This window comes from Pristiophorus japonicus, chromosome 8, assembly GCF_044704955.1.
Source record: "Pristiophorus japonicus isolate sPriJap1 chromosome 8, sPriJap1.hap1, whole genome shotgun sequence".
NCBI classification, from domain to species: Eukaryota; Metazoa; Chordata; class Chondrichthyes; family Pristiophoridae; genus Pristiophorus; species Pristiophorus japonicus.
Genome location: NC_091984.1, coordinates 183715285 through 183730108, shown reverse-complemented (window position 1 = coordinate 183730108; position 14824 = coordinate 183715285).

Here is a 14824-nt window from a genome sequence, read left to right as displayed (position 1 = left end):
AGAGAGTCAGTGAGTGAGTGAGTAGCGAGAGTCACTGAGTCAGTGAGAGAGTCAGTAAGAGTGTCAGTGAGTGAGAGAGTCAGTGAGAGATTTGGTGAGAGAGTGAGTCAGTGAGTGAGTGAGGGAGTCAGTGAGAGAGTGTGTAGCGAGAGTCACTGAGTCAGTGAGAGAGTCAGTGAGAGAGTGTGTAGCGAGAGTCACTGAGTCAGTGAGAGAGTCAGTAAGAGAGTCAGAGAGTCGGTGAGAGAGTGACTCGGTGAGATAGTGAGTGAGTGGGAGAGTCAGTGAGAGAGTCAGTGCGCAAGTCAGTGTGAGAGTCAGTGAGAGAGTCAGTGAGAGAGTCAGTGAGAGAGTCAGTGAGAGAGTCAGTGAGAGAGTGAGTAGCGAGATTCACTGAGTCAGTGAGTGAGAGAGTCAGTGAGTGAGAGAGTCAGTCAGTGAGGGAGTTGAGCGAATCAGTGAGGGAGATAGTGAGAGAGTCAGTCAGGGTGTCAGTGAGAGAGTCAGTGAGAGAGAGAGAGTCAGTGAGTTAGTGAGTGAGTCAGTGAATGAGAGAGAGTCAGTGAGTTAGTGAGTGAGTCAGTGAATGAGAGAGAGCCAGTGAGAGAATCAGTGAGTGAGAGAGAGTCAGTGTGGGAGTCAGTGAGAGAGTCAGTGAGAGAGTGAGTAGCGAGAGTCACTGAGTCAGTGAGAGAGTCAGTAAGAGAGTCAGAGAGTCGGTGAGAGTGACTCGGTGAGATAGTGAGTGAGTGGGAGAGTCAGTGAGAGAGTCACTGAGAGTCTGAGAGCAAGTGAAAGAGTCAGTGTGAGAGTCAGTCAAAGAGTCAGTGAGTGAGTGAGTAGCGAGAGTCACTGAGTCAGTGAGAGAGTCAGTAAGAGAGTTAGTGAGTGAGAGAGTCAGTCAGTGAGAGATTCGGTGGGAGAGTGAGTCAGTGAGAGAGTGAGTAGAGAGAGTCAGTGAGTCAGTGAGAGAGTCTGTGAGAGAGTCAGTGCGCGAGTGAGTGAGAGAGTCAGTGAGAGAGTGAGTAGCGAGATTCACTGAGTCAGTGAGAGAGTCAGTCGGTGAGAGAGTGAGTCAGTGAGAGAGTCAGTGAGAGAGTCAGTGAGGGAGTTGAGCGAGTCAGTGAGGGAGTCAGTGAGCGAGTGCGGGAGTCAGTGCGGGAGTCAGTGCGGGAGTCAGTGCGGGAGTCAGTGCGGGAGTCAGTGAGCGAGTCAGTGAGCGAGTCAGTGAGTGAAAGAGAGTCAGTGAGTGAGTCAGTGAGTGAGTCAGTGAGTGAGTCAGTGAGTGAGAGAGAGTCAGAGTGAGAGAGTCAGAGTGAGAGAGTCAGAGTGAGAGAGTCAGTGAGAGAGTCAGTGAGAGAGTCAGTGAGAGAGTCAGTGAGAGAGTCAGTGAGAGAGTCAGTGAGAGAGTCAGTGAGACAGTCAGTGAGACAGTCAGTGAGACAGTCAGTGGAGAGAGTCACAGAGTCAGTGAGAATCAGTGAGTGAGAGAGTCTTGGAGTGAGTCAGTGAGAGAGTCAGTGAGGGTGTCAGTGAGTGAGTCAGTGTGTCAGTGAGAGAGAGAGTCAGTGAGTGTTAGTGAGTGAGTGAGTAACGAGAGTCACTGAGTCAGTGAGAGAGTCAGTGAGCAAGTCAGTGAGAGAGTCAGTGAGCAAGTCAGTGAGCAAGTCAGTGAGAGAGTCAGTGAGCGAGTCAGTGAGAGAGTGCGAGAGTCAGTGAGTGAGTCAGTGAGTGAGAGAGAGTCAGTGAGAGAGTCAGTGAGTCAGTGTGAGAGTAAGTGAAAGAGTCAGTGTGAGAGTGTGTAGCGAGAGTCACTGAGTCAGTGAGAGAGTCAGTAAGAGAGTCAGAGAGTCGGTGAGAGAGCCGGTGAGAGAGTGACTCGGTGAGATAGTGAGTGAGTCAGTGAGTCAGTGTGAGAGTCACTGAGAGAGTCAGTGAGTCAGTGAGTGAGAGAGTCAGTGAGTGAGAGAGTCAGTGAGTGAGAGAGTCAGTGAGTGAGAGAGTCAGTGAGTGAGAGAGTCAGTGAGAGAGTCAGTGAGAGAGTCAGTGAGAGAGTCAGTGAGAGAGTCAGTGAGGGAGTTGAGAGAGTCAGTGAGAGAGTCAGTGAGAGGGTCAGTGAGAGGGTCAGTGAGAGGGTCAGTGAGAGAGTCAGTGAGTAAGTCAGTGAGTGAGTCAGTGAGGGTGTCAGTGAGAGTCAGTGAGCGAGTGCGGGAGTCAGTGCGGGAGTCAGTGAGAGAGTCAGTGAGTGAGAGAGAGTCAGTGAGTGAGAGAGAGTCAGTGAGTGAGAGAGAGTCAGTGAGTGAGAGAGAGTCAGTGAGTTAGTCAGTGAGAGAGTCAGTGTGGGAGTCAGTGAGAGAGTGAGTAGCGAGAGTCACTGTGAGTCAGAGAGTCGGTGAGAGAGTGACTCGGTGAGAGGATGAGTGAGTGAGTCAGTGAGAGAGTCACAGAGAGTCAGTGAGAGAGTCACAGAGAGTCAGTGCGCAAGTCAGTGTGAGAGTCAGTCAGAGGGTCAGTCAGAGAGTCAGTCAGAGCGTGAGTGAGTAGCGAGAGTCACTGAGTCAGTCAGAGAGTCAGTAAGAGATTCGGTGAGAGAGTGAGTCAGTGAGTGAGTCAGTGAGAGAGTGTGTAGCGAGAGTCAGAGTCAGTGAGAGAGTCAGTAAGAGAGTCAGAGAGTCGGTGAGAGAGTGACTCGGTGAGATAGTGAGTGAGTGGGAGAGTCAGTGAGAGAGTCACTGAGAGAGTCAGTGCGCAAGTGAGTGTGAGAGTAAGTGAGAGAGAGAGTCAGTGAGTGAGTCAGTGAGGGACTGAGTGAGACAGTGAGAGAATCAGTGAGAGAGTCAGTGAGTCAGTCAGTGAGAGAGTGAGAGAGAGAGTCAGTGAGTGAGTCAGTGAGAGAGTCAGTGAGAGAGTCAGTGAGAGAGTGAGTAGAGAGAGTCACAGAGTCAGTGAGAATCAGTGAGTGAGAGAGTCTTGGAGTGAGTCAGTGAGGGTGTCAGTGAGTGAGTCAGTGTGTCAGTGAGAGAGAGTCAGTGAGAGAGTCAGTGAGAGAGTCAGTGAGAGAGTCAGTGAGAGAGTCAGTGAGAGAGTCAGTGAGGGAGTCAGTGAGGGAGTCAGTGAGGGAGTCAGTGAGAGAGTCAGTGAGAGAGTCGATGAGAGAGTCGGTGAGAGTGTGAGTCAGTGAGAGAGTCAGTGAGAGAGTCAGTGAGGGAGTCAGTGAGGGAGTCAGTGAGAGAGTCAGTGAGCGAGTCAGTGAGAGACTGCGGGAGTCAGTGCGCGAGTGAGTGAGAGAGTCAGTGAGTGAGAGAGAGTCAGTGAGTGAGAGAGAGTCAGTGACTGAGTCAGTGAGTGAGAGAGAGTCAGTGAGAGAGTGAGAGAGTCCGTGAGAGAGTCAGTGAGTCAGTGAGAGAGTCAGTGAGAGAGTCAGTGAGAGAGTCAGTGAGAGAGTCAGTGAGCGAGTGAGTGAGAGAGAGTCAGTGAGTGAGAGAGAGTCAGTGAGTGAGAGAGAGTCAGTGAGTGAGAGAGAGTCAGTGAGTGAGAGAGAGTCAGTGAGTGAGAGAGAGTCAGTGAGAGAGTCAGTGAGAGAGTCAATGAGAGAGTCAGTGAGAGCGTGCGAGAGTCAGTCAGAAAGTCAGTCAGAGAGTGAGTAGCGAGTCACTGAGTCAGTGAGAGAGTCAGTAAGAGAGTCAGTGAGTCAGAGAGTCAGAGAGTTGGTGAGAGAGTGACTCGGTGAGAGAGTGAGTGAGTCAGTGAAAGAGTCACAGAGAGTCAGTGCGCAAGTGAGTGAAAGAGTCAGTGTGAGAGTCAGTGTGAGAGTCAGTGTGAGAGTCAGTCAGAGAGTCAGTCAGAGAGTCAGTCAGAGAGTCAGTCAGAGAGTCAGTCAGAGAGTCAGTCAGAGAGTCAGTGAGAGAGTGAGTAGCGAGAGTCACTGAGTCAGTGAGAGAGTCAGTGAGAGAGTTGGTGAGAGAGTGACTCGGTGAGATAGTGAGTGAGTGGGAGAGTCAGTGAGAGAGTCACTGAGAGTGTCAGTGTGCAAGTGAGTGTGAGAGTAAGTGAAAGAGTCAGTGTGAGAGTCAGTGAGTGAGAGAGTCAGTAAGAGAGTCAGTGAGTGAGAGAGTCAGTCAGTGAGAGCTTCGGTGAGAGAGTGAGTCAGTGAGAGAATCAGTGAGAGAGTGAGTAGAGAGAGTCACTGAGTCAGTGAGAGAATCAGTGAGAGAGTCAGTGCGCGAGTGAGTGAGAGAGTCAGTGAGAGAGTGAGTAGCGAGATTCAGTGAGAGAGTGAGTAGCGAGATTCACTGATTCAGTGAGTGAGAGAGTCAGTGAGTGAGAGAGTCAGTGAGAGAGTCAGTGAGAGAGTCAGTGAGAGAGGCAGTGAGAGAGTCAATGAGTGAGTGAGAGAGTCAGTCAGTGAGAGAGTCAGTGCGCAAGTGAGTGAGAGAGTCAGTGAGAGAGTCAATGAATGAGTGAGAGAGTCAGTCAGTGAGAGAGTCAGTGAGAGAGTGAGTAGAGAGAGTCACTGAGTCATTGAGAGAGTCAGTAAGAGAGTCAGTGAGTGAGAGAGTGAGAGTCGGTGAGATAGTGAGTTAGTGGGAGAGTCAGTGAGAGAGTCAGTGAGCGAGTCAGTGAGCGAGTCAGTGAGAGAATCAGTGAGAGAGTCAGTGAGAGAGTCAGTGAGAGGGTCAGTGAGCGAGTCAGTGAGAGAGTCAGTGAGAGAGTCAGTGAGAGAGTCAGTGAGAGAGTCAGTGAGCGAGTCAGTGAGAGAGTCAGTGAGAGAGTCAGTGAGTGAGTCAGTGAGCGAGTCAGTGAGCGAGTCAGTGAGAGAGTCAGTGAGAGAGTCAGTGAGAGAGTCAGTGAGAGGGTCAGTGAGCGAGTCAGTGAGCGAGTCAGTGAGAGAGTCAGTGAGAGAGTCAGTGAGTGAGTCAGTGAGTGAGAGAGAGTCAGTGAGTGAGTCAGTGAGTGAGAGAGAGTCAGTGAGTGAGAGAGAGTCAGTGAGTGAGAGAGAGTCAGTGAGAGAGTGAGAGAGTCAGTGAGTGAGTCAGTGAGTGAGAGAGAGTCAGTGAGAGAGTGAGAGAGTCAGTGAGAGAGTGAGAGAGTCAGTGAGTGAGTCAGTGAGTGAGAGAGAGTCAGTGAGTGAGTCAGTGAGTGAGAGAGAGTCAGTGAGAGAGTGAGAGAGTCAGTGAGAGAGTGAGAGAGTCAGTGAGTGAGTCAGTGAGTGAGAGAGAGTCAGTGAGTGAGTCAGTGAGTGAGAGAGAGTCAGTGAGCGAGTCAGTGAGAGAGTCAGTGAGTGAGAGAGAGTCAGTGAGAGAGTCAGTGAGAGAGTCAGTGAGAGAGTCAGTGAGAGAGTCAGTGAGAGAGTCAGTGAGAGAGTCAGTGAGAGAGTCAGTGAGTGAGTCAGTGAGTGAGTCAGTGAGAGAGTCAGTGAGAGAGTCAGTGAGAGAGTCAGTGAGAGAGTCAGTGAGAGAGTCAGTGAGTGAGAGAGAGTCAGTGAGTGAGTCAGTGAGTGAGAGAGAGTCAGTGAGTGAGAGAGAGTCAGTGAGAGAGTGAGAGAGTCAGTGAGAGAGTGAGAGAGTCAGTGAGAGAGTCAGTGAGTGAGAGAGAGTCAGTGAGAGAGTGAGAGAGTCAGTGAGAGAGTGAGTGAGTCAGTGAGTGAGAGAGAGTCAGTGAGTGAGTCAGTGAGTGAGAGAGAGTCAGTGAGCGAGTCAGTGAGCGAGTCAGTGAAAGAGTGCGAGAGTCAGTGAGAGAGTGCGGGAGTCAGTGCGCGAGTGAGTGAGAGAGAGTCAGTGAGTGAGAGAGAGTCAGTGAGTGAGAGAGAGTCAGTGAGAGAGTCAGTGAGAGAGTCAGTGAGAGAGTCAGTGAGAGAGTCAGTGAGAGAGTCAGTGAGAGAGTCAGTGAGAGAGTCAGTGAGTGAGAGAGAGTCAGTGAGAGAGTCAGTGAGAGAGTCAGTGAGAGAGTCAGTGAGAGAGTCAGTGAGAGAGTCAGTGAGAGAGTCAGTGAGAGAGTCAGAGAGAGAGTCAGTGAGTGAGTCAGTGAGTGAGAGAGAGTCAGTGAGAGAGAGAGAGTCAGTGAGAGAGTGAGAGAGTCAGTGAGAGAGTGAGAGAGTCAGTGAGTGAGTCAGTGAGTGAGAGAGAGTCAGTGAGTGAGTCAGTGAGTGAGAGAGTGTCAGTGAGTGAGTCAGTGTGTCAGTGAGAGAGAGTCAGTGAGAGAGTCAGTGAGAGAGTCAGTGAGAGAGTCAGTGAGAGAGTCAGTGAGAGAGTCAGTGAGGGAGTCAGTGAGGGAGTCAGTGAGGGAGTCAGTGAGAGAGTCAGTGAGAGAGTCGATGAGAGAGTCGGTGAGAGTGTGAGTCAGTGAGAGAGTCAGTGAGAGAGTCAGTGAGGGAGTCAGTGAGGGAGTCAGTGAGAGAGTCAGTGAGCGAGTCAGTGAGAGACTGCGGGAGTCAGTGCGCGAGTGAGTGAGAGAGTCAGTGAGTGAGAGAGAGTCAGTGAGTGAGAGAGAGTCAGTGACTGAGTCAGTGAGTGAGAGAGAGTCAGTGAGAGAGTGAGAGAGTCCGTGAGAGAGTCAGTGAGTCAGTGAGAGAGTCAGTGAGAGAGTCAGTGAGAGAGTCAGTGAGCGAGTGAGTGAGAGAGAGTCAGTGAGTGAGAGAGAGTCAGTGAGTGAGAGAGAGTCAGTGAGTGAGAGAGAGTCAGTGAGTGAGAGAGAGTCAGTGAGTGAGAGAGAGTCAGTGAGAGAGTCAGTGAGAGAGTCAATGAGAGAGTCAGTGAGAGCGTGCGAGAGTCAGTCAGAAAGTCAGTCAGAGAGTGAGTAGCGAGTCACTGAGTCAGTGAGAGAGTCAGTAAGAGAGTCAGTGAGTCAGAGAGTCAGAGAGTTGGTGAGAGAGTGACTCGGTGAGAGAGTGAGTGAGTCAGTGAAAGAGTCACAGAGAGTCAGTGCGCAAGTGAGTGAAAGAGTCAGTGTGAGAGTCAGTGTGAGAGTCAGTGTGAGAGTCAGTCAGAGAGTCAGTCAGAGAGTCAGTCAGAGAGTCAGTCAGAGAGTCAGTCAGAGAGTCAGTCAGAGAGTCAGTGAGAGAGTGAGTAGCGAGAGTCACTGAGTCAGTGAGAGAGTCAGTGAGAGAGTTGGTGAGAGAGTGACTCGGTGAGATAGTGAGTGAGTGGGAGAGTCAGTGAGAGAGTCACTGAGAGTGTCAGTGTGCAAGTGAGTGTGAGAGTAAGTGAAAGAGTCAGTGTGAGAGTCAGTGAGTGAGAGAGTCAGTAAGAGAGTCAGTGAGTGAGAGAGTCAGTCAGTGAGAGCTTCGGTGAGAGAGTGAGTCAGTGAGAGAATCAGTGAGAGAGTGAGTAGAGAGAGTCACTGAGTCAGTGAGAGAATCAGTGAGAGAGTCAGTGCGCGAGTGAGTGAGAGAGTCAGTGAGAGAGTGAGTAGCGAGATTCAGTGAGAGAGTGAGTAGCGAGATTCACTGATTCAGTGAGTGAGAGAGTCAGTGAGTGAGAGAGTCAGTGAGAGAGTCAGTGAGAGAGGCAGTGAGAGAGTCAATGAGTGAGTGAGAGAGTCAGTCAGTGAGAGAGTCAGTGCGCAAGTGAGTGAGAGAGTCAGTGAGTGAGTCAATGAATGAGTGAGAGAGTCAGTCAGTGAGAGAGTCAGTGAGAGAGTGAGTAGAGAGAGTCACTGAGTCATTGAGAGAGTCAGTAAGAGAGTCAGTGAGTGAGAGAGTGAGAGTCGGTGAGATAGTGAGTTAGTGGGAGAGTCAGTGAGAGAGTCAGTGAGCGAGTCAGTGAGCGAGTCAGTGAGAGAATCAGTGAGAGAGTCAGTGAGAGAGTCAGTGAGAGGGTCAGTGAGCGAGTCAGTGAGAGAGTCAGTGAGAGAGTCAGTGAGAGAGTCAGTGAGAGAGTCAGTGAGCGAGTCAGTGAGAGAGTCAGTGAGAGAGTCAGTGAGTGAGTCAGTGAGCGAGTCAGTGAGAGAGTCAGTGAGAGAGTCAGTGAGAGAGTCAGTGAGAGGGTCAGTGAGCGAGTCAGTGAGCGAGTCAGTGAGAGAGTCAGTGAGAGAGTCAGTGAGTGAGTCAGTGAGTGAGAGAGAGTCAGTGAGTGAGTCAGTGAGTGAGAGAGAGTCAGTGAGTGAGAGAGAGTCAGTGAGTGAGAGAGAGTCAGTGAGAGAGTGAGAGAGTCAGTGAGTGAGTCAGTGAGTGAGAGAGAGTCAGTGAGAGAGTGAGAGAGTCAGTGAGAGAGTGAGAGAGTCAGTGAGTGAGTCAGTGAGTGAGAGAGAGTCAGTGAGTGAGAGAGAGTCAGTGAGAGAGTGAGAGAGTCAGTGAGAGAGTGAGAGAGTCAGTGAGTGAGTCAGTGAGTGAGTCAGTGAGAGAGTCAGTGAGAGAGTCAGTGAGAGAGTCAGTGAGAGAGTCAGTGAGTGAGTCAGTGAGTGAGTCAGTGAGAGAGTCAGTGAGAGAGTCAGTGAGAGAGTCAGTGAGAGAGTCAGTGAGTGAGAGAGAGTCAGTGAGTGAGTCAGTGAGTGAGAGAGAGTCAGTGAGTGAGAGAGAGTCAGTGAGAGAGTGAGAGAGTCAGTGAGAGAGTGAGAGAGTCAGTGAGAGAGTCAGTGAGTGAGAGAGAGTCAGTGAGAGAGTGAGAGAGTCAGTGAGAGAGTGAGAGAGTCAGTGAGTGAGTCAGTGAGTGAGAGAGAGTCAGTGAGTGAGTCAGTGAGTGAGAGAGAGTCAGTGAGCGAGTCAGTGAGCGAGTCAGTGAAAGAGTGCGAGAGTCAGTGAGAGAGTGCGGGAGTCAGTGCGCGAGTGAGTGAGAGAGAGTCAGTGAGTGAGAGAGAGTCAGTGAGTGAGAGAGAGTCAGTGAGAGAGTCAGTGAGAGAGTCAGTGAGAGAGTCAGTGAGAGAGTCAGTGAGAGAGTCAGTGAGAGAGTCAGTGAGAGAGTCAGTGAGAGAGTCAGTGAGAGAGTCAGTGAGTGAGAGAGAGTCAGTGAGAGAGTCAGTGAGAGAGTCAGTGAGAGAGTCAGTGAGAGAGTCAGTGAGAGAGTCAGTGAGAGAGTCAGTGAGAGAGTCAGAGAGAGAGTCAGTGAGTGAGTCAGTGAGTGAGAGAGAGTCAGTGAGAGAGAGAGAGTCAGTGAGAGAGTGAGAGAGTCAGTGAGAGAGTGAGAGAGTCAGTGAGTGAGTCAGTGAGTGAGAGAGAGTCAGTGAGTGAGTCAGTGAGTGAGAGAGTGTCAGTGAGTGAGTCAGTGTGTCAGTGAGAGAGAGTCAGTGAGAGAGTCAGTGAGAGAGTCAGTGAGAGAGTCAGTGAGAGAGTCAGTGAGAGAGTCAGTGAGGGAGTCAGTGAGGGAGTCAGTGAGGGAGTCAGTGAGAGAGTCAGTGAGAGAGTCGATGAGAGAGTCGGTGAGAGTGTGAGTCAGTGAGAGAGTCAGTGAGAGAGTCAGTGAGGGAGTCAGTGAGGGAGTCAGTGAGAGAGTCAGTGAGCGAGTCAGTGAGAGACTGCGGGAGTCAGTGCGCGAGTGAGTGAGAGAGTCAGTGAGTGAGAGAGAGTCAGTGAGTGAGAGAGAGTCAGTGACTGAGTCAGTGAGTGAGAGAGAGTCAGTGAGAGAGTGAGAGAGTCCGTGAGAGAGTCAGTGAGTCAGTGAGAGAGTCAGTGAGAGAGTCAGTGAGAGAGTCAGTGAGCGAGTGAGTGAGAGAGAGTCAGTGAGTGAGAGAGAGTCAGTGAGTGAGAGAGAGTCAGTGAGTGAGAGAGAGTCAGTGAGTGAGAGAGAGTCAGTGAGTGAGAGAGAGTCAGTGAGAGAGTCAGTGAGAGAGTCAATGAGAGAGTCAGTGAGAGCGTGCGAGAGTCAGTCAGAAAGTCAGTCAGAGAGTGAGTAGCGAGTCACTGAGTCAGTGAGAGAGTCAGTAAGAGAGTCAGTGAGTCAGAGAGTCAGAGAGTTGGTGAGAGAGTGACTCGGTGAGAGAGTGAGTGAGTCAGTGAAAGAGTCACAGAGAGTCAGTGCGCAAGTGAGTGAAAGAGTCAGTGTGAGAGTCAGTGTGAGAGTCAGTGTGAGAGTCAGTCAGAGAGTCAGTCAGAGAGTCAGTCAGAGAGTCAGTCAGAGAGTCAGTCAGAGAGTCAGTCAGAGAGTCAGTCAGAGAGTCAGTGAGAGAGTGAGTAGCGAGAGTCACTGAGTCAGTGAGAGAGTCAGTGAGAGAGTTGGTGAGAGAGTGACTCGGTGAGATAGTGAGTGAGTGGGAGAGTCAGTGAGAGAGTCACTGAGAGTGTCAGTGTGCAAGTGAGTGTGAGAGTAAGTGAAAGAGTCAGTGTGAGAGTCAGTGAGTGAGAGAGTCAGTAAGAGAGTCAGTGAGTGAGAGAGTCAGTCAGTGAGAGCTTCGGTGAGAGAGTGAGTCAGTGAGAGAATCAGTGAGAGAGTGAGTAGAGAGAGTCACTGAGTCAGTGAGAGAATCAGTGAGAGAGTCAGTGCGCGAGTGAGTGAGAGAGTCAGTGAGAGAGTGAGTAGCGAGATTCAGTGAGAGAGTGAGTAGCGAGATTCACTGATTCAGTGAGTGAGAGAGTCAGTGAGTGAGAGAGTCAGTGAGAGAGTCAGTGAGAGAGGCAGTGAGAGAGTCAATGAGTGAGTGAGAGAGTCAGTCAGTGAGAGAGTCAGTGCGCAAGTGAGTGAGAGAGTCAGTGAGAGAGTCAATGAATGAGTGAGAGAGTCAGTCAGTGAGAGAGTCAGTGAGAGAGTGAGTAGAGAGAGTCACTGAGTCATTGAGAGAGTCAGTAAGAGAGTCAGTGAGTGAGAGAGTGAGAGTCGGTGAGATAGTGAGTTAGTGGGAGAGTCAGTGAGAGAGTCAGTGAGCGAGTCAGTGAGCGAGTCAGTGAGAGAATCAGTGAGAGAGTCAGTGAGAGAGTCAGTGAGAGGGTCAGTGAGCGAGTCAGTGAGAGAGTCAGTGAGAGAGTCAGTGAGAGAGTCAGTGAGAGAGTCAGTGAGCGAGTCAGTGAGAGAGTCAGTGAGAGAGTCAGTGAGTGAGTCAGTGAGCGAGTCAGTGAGAGAGTCAGTGAGAGAGTCAGTGAGAGAGTCAGTGAGAGGGTCAGTGAGCGAGTCAGTGAGCGAGTCAGTGAGAGAGTCAGTGAGAGAGTCAGTGAGTGAGTCAGTGAGTGAGAGAGAGTCAGTGAGTGAGTCAGTGAGTGAGAGAGAGTCAGTGAGTGAGAGAGAGTCAGTGAGTGAGAGAGAGTCAGTGAGAGAGTGAGAGAGTCAGTGAGTGAGTCAGTGAGTGAGAGAGAGTCAGTGAGAGAGTGAGAGAGTCAGTGAGAGAGTGAGAGAGTCAGTGAGTGAGTCAGTGAGTGAGAGAGAGTCAGTGAGTGAGTCAGTGAGTGAGAGAGAGTCAGTGAGAGAGTGAGAGAGTCAGTGAGAGAGTGAGAGAGTCAGTGAGTGAGTCAGTGAGAGAGTCAGTGAGAGAGTCAGTGAGAGAGTCAGTGAGAGAGTCAGTGAGAGAGTCAGTGAGAGAGTCAGTGAGTGAGTCAGTGAGAGAGTCAGTGAGAGAGTCAGTGAGAGAATCAGTGAGAGAGTCAGTGAGAGAGTCAGTGAGAGAGTCAGTGAGAGAGTCAGTGAGAGAGTCAGTGAGAGAGTCAGTGAGAGAGTCAGTGAGAGAGTCAGTGAGTGAGAGAGAGTCAGTGAGAGAGTCAGTGAGAGAGTCAGTGAGAGAGTCAGTGAGAGAGTCAGTGAGAGAGTCAGTGAGAGAGTCAGAGAGAGAGTCAGTGAGTGAGTCAGTGAGTGAGAGAGAGTCAGTGAGAGAGAGAGAGTCAGTGAGAGAGTGAGAGAGTCAGTGAGAGAGTGAGAGAGTCAGTGAGTGAGTCAGTGAGTGAGAGAGAGTCAGTGAGTGAGTCAGTGAGTGAGAGAGAGTCAGTGAGTGAGTCAGTGAGTGAGAGAGAGTCAGTGAGAGAGTCAGTGAGAGAGTCAGTGAGTGAGAGAGAGTCAGTGAGTGAGTCAGTGAGTGAGAGAGAGTCAGTGAGCGAGTCAGTGAGCGAGTCAGTGAGAGAGTCAGTGAGAGAGTCAGTGAGAGAGTGCGGGAGTCAGTGCGCGAGTGAGTGAGAGAGAGTCAGTGAGTGAGAGAGAGTCAGTGACTGAGTCAGTGAGTGAGAGAGAGTCAGTGAGAGAGTCAGTGAGAGAGTCAGTGAGAGAGTCAGTGAGAGAGTCAGTGAGAGAGTCAGTGAGAGAGTCAGTGAGTCAGTCAGTGAGAGAGTCAGTGAGAGAGTCAGTGAGAGAGTCAGTGAGAGAGTCAGTGAGAGAGTCAGTGAGTGAGTCAGTGAGTGAGAGAGAGTCAGTGAGTGAGAGAAAGTCAGTGAGTGAGAGAGAGTCAGTGAGTGAGAGAGAGTGAGTGAGAGAGAGTCAGTGAGTGAGTCAGTGAGTGAGAGAGAGTCAGTCAGTGAGTCTGAGTGAGAGAGAGTCAGTGAGTCAGTGAGAGAGTCAGTGAGTGAGTCAGTGAGAGAGTCATTGAGAGAGTGAGTAGAGAGAATCACAGAGTCAGTGAGAATCAGTGAGTGAGAGAGTCTTGGAGTGAGTCAGTGAGAGAGTCAGTGAGGGTGTCAGTGAGTGAGTCAGTGTGTCAGTGAGAGAGAGAGTCAGTGAGTGTTAGTGAGTGAGTCAGTGAGAGTCAGTGAGTGAGTGAGTAACGAGAGTCACTGAGTCAGTAAGAGAGTCGATGAGAGAGTCGGTGTGAGTGAGTCAGTGAGAGTCAGTGCGGGAGTCAGTGCGAGAGTCAGTGCGCGAGTGAGTGAGTGAGTGAGAGAGAGTCAGTGAGTGAGTCAGTGTGGGAGTCAGTGAGAGAGTCAGTGAGAGAGTGAGTAGCGAGAGTCACTGTCAGTGAGAGAGTCAGAGAGTCGGTGTGAGGGTGTGTGAGTGAGTCAGTGAGAGAGTCACAGAGAGTCAGTGCGCAAGTGAGTGAAAGAGTCAGTGAGAGTCAGTGGGTGAGTCAGTGACTCAGTGTGAGAGTAAGTGAAAGAGTCAGTGAGAGTCAGTCAGAGTGTCAGTCAGAGAGTCAGTGAGTGAGTGAGTAGCGAGAGTCACTGAGTCAGTGAGAGAGTCAGTAAGAGTGTCAGTGAGTGAGAGAGTCAGTGAGAGATTCGGTGAGAGAGTGAGTCAGTGAGTGAGTGAGGGAGTCAGTGAGAGAGTGTGTAGCGAGAGTCACTGAGTCAGTGAGAGAGTCAGTGAGAGAGTGTGTAGCGAGAGTCACTGAGTCAGTGAGAGAGTCAGTAAGAGAGTCAGAGAGTCGGTGAGAGAGTGACTCGGTGAGATAGTGAGTGAGTGGGAGAGTCAGTGAGAGAGTCAGTGAGAGAGTCAGTGCGCAAGTCAGTGAGAGAGTCAGTGAGAGAGTCAGTGAGAGAGTCAGTGAGAGAGTCAGTGAGAGAGTCAGTGAGAGAGTCAGTGTGAGAGTCAGTGTGAGAGTCAGTGAGAGAGTCAGTGAGAGAGTCAGTGAGAGAGTCAGTGAGAGAGTCAGTGAGAGAGTCAGTGAGAGAGTCAGTGAGAGAGTCAGTGAGAGAGTCAGTGAGAGAGTCAGTGAGAGAGTCAGTGAGAGAGTCAGTGAGAGAGACAGTGAGAGAGTCAGTGAGAGAGTCAGTGAGAGAGTCAGTGAGAGAGTCAGTGAGAGAGTCAGTGAGAGAGTCAGTGAGAGAGTCAGTGAGAGATTCAGTGAGAGAGTGAGTAGCGAGATTCACTGAGTCAGTGAGTGAGAGAGTCAGTGAGTGAGAGAGTCAGTCAGTGAGGGAGTTGAGCGAATCAGTGAGGGAGATAGTGAGAGAGTCAGTCAGGGTGTCAGTGAGAGAGTCAGTGAGAGAGAGAGAGTCAGTGAGTTAGTGAGTGAGTCAGTGAATGAGAGAGAGTCAGTGAGTTAGTGAGTGAGTCAGTGAATGAGAGAGAGTCAGTGAGAGAGTCAGTGAGTGAGAGAGAGTCAGTGTGGGAGTCAGTGAGAGAGTCAGTGAGAGAGTGAGTAGCGAGAGTCACTGAGTCAGTGAGAGAGTCAGTAAGAGAGTCAGAGAGTCGGTGAGAGAGTGACTCGGTGAGATAGTGAGTGAGTGGGAGAGTCAGTGAGAGAGTCACTGAGAGAGTCTGAGAGCAAGTGAAAGAGTCAGTGTGAGAGTCAGTCAAAGAGTCAGTGAGTGAGTGAGTAGCGAGAGTCACTGAGTCAGTGAGAGAGTCAGTAAGAGAGTTAGTGAGTGAGAGAGTCAGTCAGTGAGAGATTCGGTGGGCGAGTGAGTCAGTGAGAGAGTGAGTAGAGAGAGTCAGTGAGTCAGTGAGAGAGTCTGTGAGAGAGTCAGTGCGCAAGTGAGTGAGAGAGTCAGTGAGAGAGTGAGTAGCGAGATTCACTGAGTCAGTGAGAGAGTCAGTCGGTGAGAGAGTGAGTCAGTGAGAGAGTCAGTGAGAGAGTCAATGAGGGAGTTGAGCGAGTCAGTGAGGGAGTTAGTGAGAGAGTCAGTGAGAGAGTGCGAGAGTCAGTGCGCAAGTGAGTGAGAGAGTCAGTGAGAGAGTCAGTGAGAGAGTCAGTGAGAGAGTCAGTGAGAGGGTCAGTGAGTCAGTCAGTGAGAGAGTGAGAGAGAGAGTCAGTGAGCGAGTCAGTGAGGGACTGAGTGAAACAGCGAGTCAGTGAGAGAGTCAGGGACGCAGTGAGTGAGACAGTGAGAGAGTCAGTGACAGAGTCAGTGAGTCAGTGAGAGAGTCATTGAGAGAGTGAGTAGAGAGAGTCACTGAGTCAGTGAGAGTCAGTGAGTGAGAGAGTCAGGGAGTGAGTGAGTAACGAGAGTCACTGAGTCAGTGAGAGAGTCAGTAAGAGAGTCGGTGAGAGAGTGAGTCGGTGAGAGAGTGAGTCGGTGAGAGAGTGAGTCACTGAGTGAGTCAGT